The 8,747-nt window shown below is 43.2% G+C and overlaps 1 pseudogene; it reads right to left on the bottom strand.

The window, feature by feature from the left end:
• Window positions 1-7,682: 7,682 nt before the first annotated feature.
• Window positions 7,683-7,753, bottom strand: LOC128398588 (uncharacterized; annotated as a pseudogene).
• Window positions 7,754-8,747: the final 994 nt, after the last annotated feature.

Here is an 8,747-nt window from a genome sequence, read left to right as displayed (position 1 = left end):
TCCTCACCTTGTTAGAAGCATCATAGCTGCCTTGAAATAAATGGAGCTATGTACTTTCATCCCAACCTATAACATATCTAAGAATCCAGCACTTCTTCATACATATACATAACACAGCTTTAAGAGGTGACCTGAAGGCATGATTTGCCAGCATGCTTTTCCAATTTTATGCCAATGTAATTCCACCTGAATCCACATATGTCAGCATAAAGGTGCCAATCAGCTTCACCAGAATCCAAATGCATTTTTGTTTACTTCAGAAAAGAAGAACTTCCCTGAATAGCTTTTCGCATAGGTACAGAAGCTACTCCCGTCAGCAAATTATTCCATTTTTTTCTTCCTGTCCCTTTCACAAAGTAGGTGTCATATAATAAGCCCCCTTCTGTATTAAGAACTTCAAATGAGGTGTGAGGCAGATCCACCTGTCAGGATTACTCTCTTGTCTCCAGTCTCCCGTTCGGTCTAAATGAGCAAGTCACTTGCATCTTGCCCCTTGGAATACTTTACCCTCCAACACTTTGAAGCCAAAATCTGGGGCACCATCTTCCCGGATGCTATCTTCCAGTTTTTTTATCGTGACTGCACGGTGAACATTTGGGTTGCTGTGATCTCATGCGACTTCGCATGAGTCCCACAACACCCCCGTGCTTTTTTGGGGCATGGCACTCACAAAAAAAGCATGTCCCAGTTTTTCCAGGACACTTGCGGGGTATGGAGTATATAACCTGACTACCGTGTAGAGATATTCTGTTCTGCAGGAAAAGGCTCAGCAATTTCTTTGGTAGTTAATACCTCAGTCATTTCACCTTCTGGTTCACCAAAGGTACTGCCCTCACCTTACTGAATATGTGCAGCTTAGCTCCAGCAATTGCACCCCAAACCCATTTAATTCACAGCTCAACTAGGCCCAGACCCCATTAATATTGAATATGGTCCAAAACCACACAGGCAAAAAGAGCAACAGCAGCACCCCAAAAACAGAGATCCCCCCAACCAAAAAATCTCCAACTCCTCATTGGTGGGTACCAAAGGGGTGCCCATGGGCATCATTTTGGGAATCAAATACCTAGACAATACTATATGCACAACTGGCCTACATCACAAAGTGGCTGTAGCATGAAAAAGCATCACAGAGGTCCTTCTACAAGTACAACTGGTGAAAAACAAGACGTAGGTGCAAGGGAGTTGGCCTTCTTTGGGGGCAGCCTGACTTTGGAATACCTTGAACTCCCAAGGGAAGGTCAAGAGGTGCCTAAGATGCTGTCTTCAGTGTGGCTTACTCACCTATAGGATTTCAGCCTAAGACATGTCTTAATCACCAAAGTGTTTAAAATTGTTTGCATGGTCTCTGTTTAAATGGTCTGCTTAAATGTGAATGTATTTTTGTTGCCTCTCAGTTTAGGTATTATTATTTGAATGATATTGTATTGTTTTGCCATGACATTGCCTTTTTATTGTTGCATATCAACAGGGAATCTGTTGGAAGGAGGGTAGCTTTGGAAGTTTTAGCATTAATACTACTACTACTACTAAATACTTTAGGTTTCTGGAATTTGATTGTAAACAAAGTTTCGGGTAATTTATGGCTAGCAGCACATTGTATTGTTATGGGTATACTTAACCTGCTTTAATGTGTTCATGGGAAAAGCAATGCATGAAAAATACAATGGAATATTTTGCATGCCACTCAGATTACTATTGTGACTGACAAATGGAATAAACAAACTAAAGAGATGTGAGCACAAATATACAGGTACGTCAGCATAGCAGACAGATATTTAGTCTCACATAATGCACAGCACTGTTTTTTTTTTGTTGAACAGTTGTCTGTGTGGGACATTAACAGAGAGATACAGAGGGAGGTGAAATGTTGGTCTGGCTTCCTAAGGGCACAATAAAGAACCATTAAGTGTTGATCTTAAATATGATGGTTGCTGCTGCTCCCTGCCCACACTTTGCTTTGCTTTCCTCAGCCATGAAAGCAACGGTGTGAGAAATTGGAAGATACTGCAGATGCTTTGCTCAGAAAAGCAGCACAGTCCCAACTGATCTGCTACAACTCTGCTCTTTTTCGAAGAAAGGTTCTGTGACCTTGCTGTGCAAAAATGAACTTGAAGAATGATTGTAAGGGGTGTGTGTGTTACATCTAGGTGTGTCCCCCCCCACTCCCAGTTGAGATATTTGGTTTTCTGAGGCTCCTGTTGTTATGTTTCCTTCTCCCCGACAAGCATTTTCCAGCAGTTAATGAGAAAAGAATTGCATTCTAAATTCATCAAAGGGGGGTGGGATTCAGTCAAATTGTTATGGTGCAAGTTTTTGTGTGTGCTTATCTAACTTTTGAAGGGGCTAAAAATATGAATATTCTTTCTTTCAATCTACAAATCATATCTCCAGTGATCTGCAGCCTCCCTAGGTGTCTATGTTTTCCCCAAACCCAATGATCTGCTAAGCTTGGCCTTCTTTTAAGCTCAGGAAGATGCAAAGGCCGCCTACTGTGCACCTGTCAATGGTTTGTTTCTTTTTTCAGTGCTATTTTTCTATAAAAAGAAAAAGAAATTATAAGAAGGACTTCTCTCTCTCTCTCTCAAAAACAAAACAAAAATACAGGCATGCCAATCTCAGGCATTCCATAGCCAGCCCCCCTGACTTCCTGTGCTTAAATTAAAGCAAAAGCTTCTCCTCTGTGGCTTTTTCAGATCAGAATAAAACAGGCAGCTGGAGAGGCTGCCAAGTACTGGAAAAATGTTTAAAGTAAAGGGGGGGGGGGACTTCACAGGCACCTCACAACAATTAGGTAAGCTGAAGTATATAACCTGCCAAAATGATAAACAAATTCTAAAGGAATTCTAAAGTGCCCAGAGAAAGAGACAGGGGAAAAAAATAAAACGTCTTTTGTAGGGGCAGGAAACTTTTGAGTAATGGGTGGACAGGTATTGGCCAAGAGCTACAATGAATTAAGTCCCCTGGATATAGTATTCCTAAGTTATTTCTTGGAACTCATCAAGATGGCTTTCACTTTGGGGAAGAAGAGTCCTGAATCAGTGCTTCCAATTGCTTTGGCCTCCTTCCATGGCAGTAACAGCTAACAAGACCAGGAGAGGACTGGCTTGAGCTGTGGAATTCATATGGCTGCTTTTTCCATTACTGCTCATTCTAAGACATATCTTGGGTGAGAAGCTAAAACCCCTTTTAGGGGCAACTGTTCTCCCTGTTATACTTTGCAGCGCCAAGACTAAGGTCCTATACAGGCAGCCCCCTGTTTACTGGGGGGTTAGGTTCTGAGGTACTGCGTGCATCAGTGAAATTGTGTATAATTGAAACCCATTGAAAAGGCCTGCAAACACCCTGTTTCACCCTTTTAGTGACATTTCAGTGACAACATTATGACATTTCTGGGTCACTTCCGGGTTCAGTGCAATGCATGTATACACGGTCACACACATCTTGAACACGCGAAAAACAACAGACTGCCTTGCTTACTTGGCCGTCAGCCCCATTTAACTCAATGAGGCTTACTTGTGAGTAGACATGTTTATTGTGCCTGGGGGGGGGGGTTGTTGCAGCAAAAGCACCAAAGAGTTTTATGGCACCTTGAAGACAAGCAACATTTATTATAACATCACTTCATCATACAGACCAGCAACAACAGGCCACACAGTGATGATAGAGACCCAGGGACCAGATCATGAAGCAGATGCCAATTGTGTCCTCATGACCACACACAGGACCTAATAATGTCATCTATAGCACCAGCTGCTCGTCTTCCAATGTGACATATGCCATTGCCTGCAAGAAGTGTCCTTCCGCAGTCTGCATGGGACAAACAGGTTGGTCTCAATGCAAAATAAATTAATAAATGAACACAGATAGGATCTTAAAAATGGCAATATCCACTGGGTATGATTTCAACCTCCCAGGATACTCTTAAGGTGGCCATACTGTGACAAATTAATTTCAGGTGCATACTGCAATGTGAAACCACAGAATTATAATTCTGCAAGAGGTTAAATATTATCAGTTGTGTACTGACTGAAACAAAGGATTTTTTAAAATAACCACATTACATGTGTTTATTGGCTTACCAATGCTGGGATGTCTGTTCCATCAAGGACATTTGTTGTTGTTGAATGGCTTCTGTTAATAGCTTAATTACCACCATCTGTACTTTTCGACATTTCCCTTTGACCTCACTGTTTACAATTACCCTCCATCCATCCATGCAACCACAGCTCAGGGTAATGCTTCATGCATCTGATCAAGTGTCCACAGAAACATATGCCATAATAAATTTGTAAGTCTTTAAGGTGCCAAAAAACTATTTGGTGTTTTCCTATATCAGATTGCACTGTTCACCAGAAGAAAGGGACGTTCCACTCTGGATGAACTCTTGACAGCCGTACAGCTGAGTTGTTTAGTACTTGGACTTTTGCTTCATCTTGTTGTGTACCAACTTTGGTATAAACCAAAGACACAGGATTAGGCCTCTAATCCAACAAGATATTTACACCTAGCACTGGGCGATAGCTGTGACTTGGAAGAAATGTTGTCATTTCTCATGGTGGCCATTATTTCTGACTGAAGCTATTTTCTTTCATCTAATTTTCTAATGTGCATTAATTTGCCATTTATTTCTTATGTAAAAAAAAGTGAAAAGAACATCCACATGCTGGCTTTTTTAATGAATGTTGGCAAATGCATTTAAATTAATTTTTAAAATGCATTTTAACAAGCTTTGTGTGAGCAGCTAGCTCTGTGCCATATGCTGTTTCTCAGGTGAGTGATGCAATAATTACATTTTCATTAGCATTTGCATAAACATTTTGGTCTACTTCTAGTTCCATTGCTGTGAAGTTGGGGAGGGGGATGCAAACGTATGCTCCCTTCATCATTTTAAATTGAAGGTCCATATGCAAATGAAGCCTTTTCATTCTAGAGGCATCAAAAGAAAGCACTGGTTGGGTATCAGTTGCAGATTTAACATCCGCTAATCTTACTCAGGAGGTTATCAGCTATGGGGTGATCCTATTTAAATCACCTTTGGTACCACAGCAGGTGCTATGAAGCATAACCTGTATCTTTCCCTTCAAGCGAAAAAACCAGATATTGTTATTCACTGTTATCTAAATATGTACTAAAACAATATTGTTCTATTCAGGGATACATTTTATGCACCTAACACACACAGATTGGCCTCACAATTCAATATAACACTAATACCATATATCACCACTTTGAATGAGCTGCATTATGTTACCCCAAAATGGTAAAAAAGTGGGTGTAGGCAAATTCAGAAGTTCAGGTCCCTTTTTTATTTATGAATTATTATTATTGTTATTTTTAATACTAGGATTCTGCCTTTTCCCTAGAACTGGGACTCAAGGTGCCTCATAAAAATTAAACAAACATAGATAAAACACAGAAAGCTAAAAACATACAAAATAAAAATGTTAAAAAGCAATTAAACTAAAATTAAATTAAATTATATAGAAACAAACCTACAAAATCTAGTAAACAAATCCAGTGGGGGGGGGGGACAGCGGACGGGAGACGGACAGCACATCACTATTAAAAACTCTTTCCTCAGAAACAGCCAGGTCCCCCAAACCTGCCAGAATAAACCAGTCTTCACCTGCTGGCCATGTCCCCTCATAGCCATAACCCTTCTAGGATTACAGTATACAACAATCTTAAGGTTATACCGTGATAGTACTTAGGGATGCATTGCAACCATCAGTGCAGGTCTACATGTGTTGCTTTCCAGCACGATCAGCTGGGCAAATGATTTGGAGTGCTCCAATGTCTTATTTCGGTGTGACTTTGGTTGCGTTTTTGGGTGGCACGCCATTGTAAATAGCAGCACTGGGACACCAGTCTCTTGAAGCACTGTGTGATTTCAGTGCTCCTAAATGCTTGCTTTGGAGCATACAGGGGCTAAAAGGCTCCCCTTTTGTGCTGATTGGATGGTTCTAGGATGCTAGAGACAGGGACCCTGCTGCAGATATAGTAACAGGTTTTCAACTGCCCATGACCCCACACCACCACACCACTGCTGTTACGGGCAAGAGGATTCCCACCCTTCCATTCCTTTACCAAAGGTCAAAGCTAAGTGGTATAGCTCTTGTATTGCTTACGTCAGGGCCCAGGTCCTATCCTCAGCATGGGATGGGAAGAACCTCAAGGACCGCCTCTTTCCACATGAACCACCCAGACCCTGAGATCATCTTCTGAGGCCTTTCTTCATGTGCCTCCTCCTCGAGAGGTCTAGAGGGTGGCAACATGAGAACAGGCCTTCTCCGCAGTGGCTCCCCGTTTGTGGAATTCTCTCCCCAGGGAAGTTCACCTGGTGCCTTCATTATACACCTTTAGGCACCCGGCAAAAAAGCTCCTTTTTAACCAGGCCTTTGGTTGATCTGGTTTACATCCTATGCCCTTAAAATTGGCTATTGGGTGGTTGTTTTTATTTTTATTATGTATTTTGTGGTTTTATATCTTGATTTTATTTGGTGAACCGCCCTGAGACCCCTGGGTATAGGGTGGTATATAAATTATAACAACAACAACAGCAACAACAACAACAACACTGTCTGGGGGGCCGTTGCCAGCCAGCTTGGACCTGTGTTCCCCAACCTGGTGATCTCCAGGTGCTTCTGCAATACACTGCCATCAGCCCTATCAAGCATAGCCATCAGACAGGGACAATGGGAGTTTTAATCAAAACACCTGGAAGTTGAGGGGAGGTTGGTGCAGTCAAAACTGAGATAGAGCAATTAATTTCATTTTTCATTTCATTTCTATCCCACCTTTCCTCCCAAATTACTCAAGGTGGCATACGGAGCTTCTCTTCCTCCCCATCTGATCCCCACAACTCGGTTAGACTGGTAGGTTAGGCTGAGAGACTGTGATTAGTCCAAGATCACCTAGTGAACTTCATGGCTGAGTGGGCATTTGAACCCTGTCTCCCAGGTCCAACATTAGTTTCCATTCAGAGCTGTGTACATTGCATGCAGCGCTGTTTTCATTCTGCTGCAGTTTGGCTTCTGACGAAAATTACATTCTTCATCTCACTGTCTGCCCTGGTGGAATTTCATGTAATTACTTTCATCATATTATTCCTCACCATTCATTACAATACAGAGGCCATTCATTTAAGTGCAAAGGAAACAGAATGCAAGTGCTATGTGGGGAAATGATCAATTCCGTAATGTTTGCAGACTGAAAATACCAACATTGAAAACCAATCATATTTTCTAGATTGATTTCCATTATGGAGATAGGATGAATAAGTGAACACTGGTAATTTCTGCTCTTGTTTCTTGAGCATCCCTAGCTCTGAGTCAATATAAGAGGCATAGGCAAACTCGGCCCTCCAGGTGTTTTCAGACTATAACTCCCATCATCCCTAGCTAACAGGACCAGTGGTCAGGGATGATGGGAATTGTAGTCTCAAAACATCTGGAGAGTCGAGTTTGCCTATGCCTGGTATAAGACAAAGTTACTATATTCCTCTGCTTCACTCTGCTCTTTGTTTCTTTTCCCAAATGCCAGATGTACAATGGAATTTGTTGAATCAATTCAGGAACTGGAGGGTGTGCAGTTTGCCAGAACTGCTTCAGTGTTGGCTATTTTCAGTATGGTAGCGCTGCAGAGAGCTTGCTGGGGAGACCATGCATTAAAAAGGGGCACTGTCGCAGGGGCCATGCTAATCTTCTCTGTATGGTTCCAATTTTAGTATATGTGCTCCTGGGCCGTGTTCAGAAAGTGGTGGTGGGGGATGAGTGTTCAGACCCCTGGGCTCTCACTTGTGGGGTGCCTCAGGGTTCTGTCCTCTCCCCCATGCTTTTCAACATTTACATGCAGCCGCTGGGAGAGATCATCAGGAGGTTTGGGCTGGGTGTTCATCAGTATGCGGATGATACCCAGCTCTACCTCTCTTTTAAATCAGAACCAGTGAGGGCGGTGAAGGTCCTGTGTGAGTGTCTGGAGGCAGTTGGAGGATGGATGGCGGCTAACAGATTGAGGTTGAATCCTGACAAGACAGAAGTACTGTTTTTGGGGGACAGGAGGCGGGCAGGTGTGGAGGATTCCCTGGTCCTGAATGGGGTAACTGTGCCCCTGAAGGACCAGGTGCGCAGCCTGGGAGTCATTTTGGACTCCCAGCTGTCCATGGAGGCACAGGTCAAATCTGTGTCCAGGGCAGCTGTTTACCAGCTCCATCTGGTACGTAGGCTGAGACCCTATCTGCCTGCGGACTGTCTCGCCAGAGTGGTGCATGCTTTGGTTATCTCCTGCTTGGACTACTGCAATGCACTCTACGTGGGGCTACCTTTGAAGGTGACTCGGAAACTACAACTAATCCAGAATGCGGCAGCTAGACTGGTGACTGGGGGCGGCCGCCGAGACCATATAACACCGGTCTTGAAAGACCTACATTGGCTCCCAGTACGTTTCTGAGCACAATTCAAAGTGTTGGTGCTGACCTTTAAAGCCCTAAACGGCCTCGGTCCAGTATACCTGAAGGAGCGTCTCCACCCCCATCATTTTGCCCAGACGCTGAGGTCCAGCGCTGAGGGCCTTCTGGCGGTTCCCTCATTGCGAGAAGCAAAGCTACAGGGAACCAGGCAGAGGGCCTTCTCGGTAGTAGCGCCCGCCCTGTGGAACGCCCTTCCAGCAGATGTCAAAGCGATAAACAACTACTTGACATTCAGAAGACATCTTAAGGCAGCCCTGTTCAGGGAAGTTTTTAACGT

Source organism: Podarcis raffonei, chromosome 12, assembly GCF_027172205.1.
Source record: "Podarcis raffonei isolate rPodRaf1 chromosome 12, rPodRaf1.pri, whole genome shotgun sequence".
Classification (NCBI taxonomy): domain Eukaryota; kingdom Metazoa; phylum Chordata; class Lepidosauria; order Squamata; family Lacertidae; genus Podarcis; species Podarcis raffonei.
The sequence above is the reverse complement of the archived record's forward strand: the minus strand, read 5'-3'. Positions and strand labels throughout refer to the sequence as shown.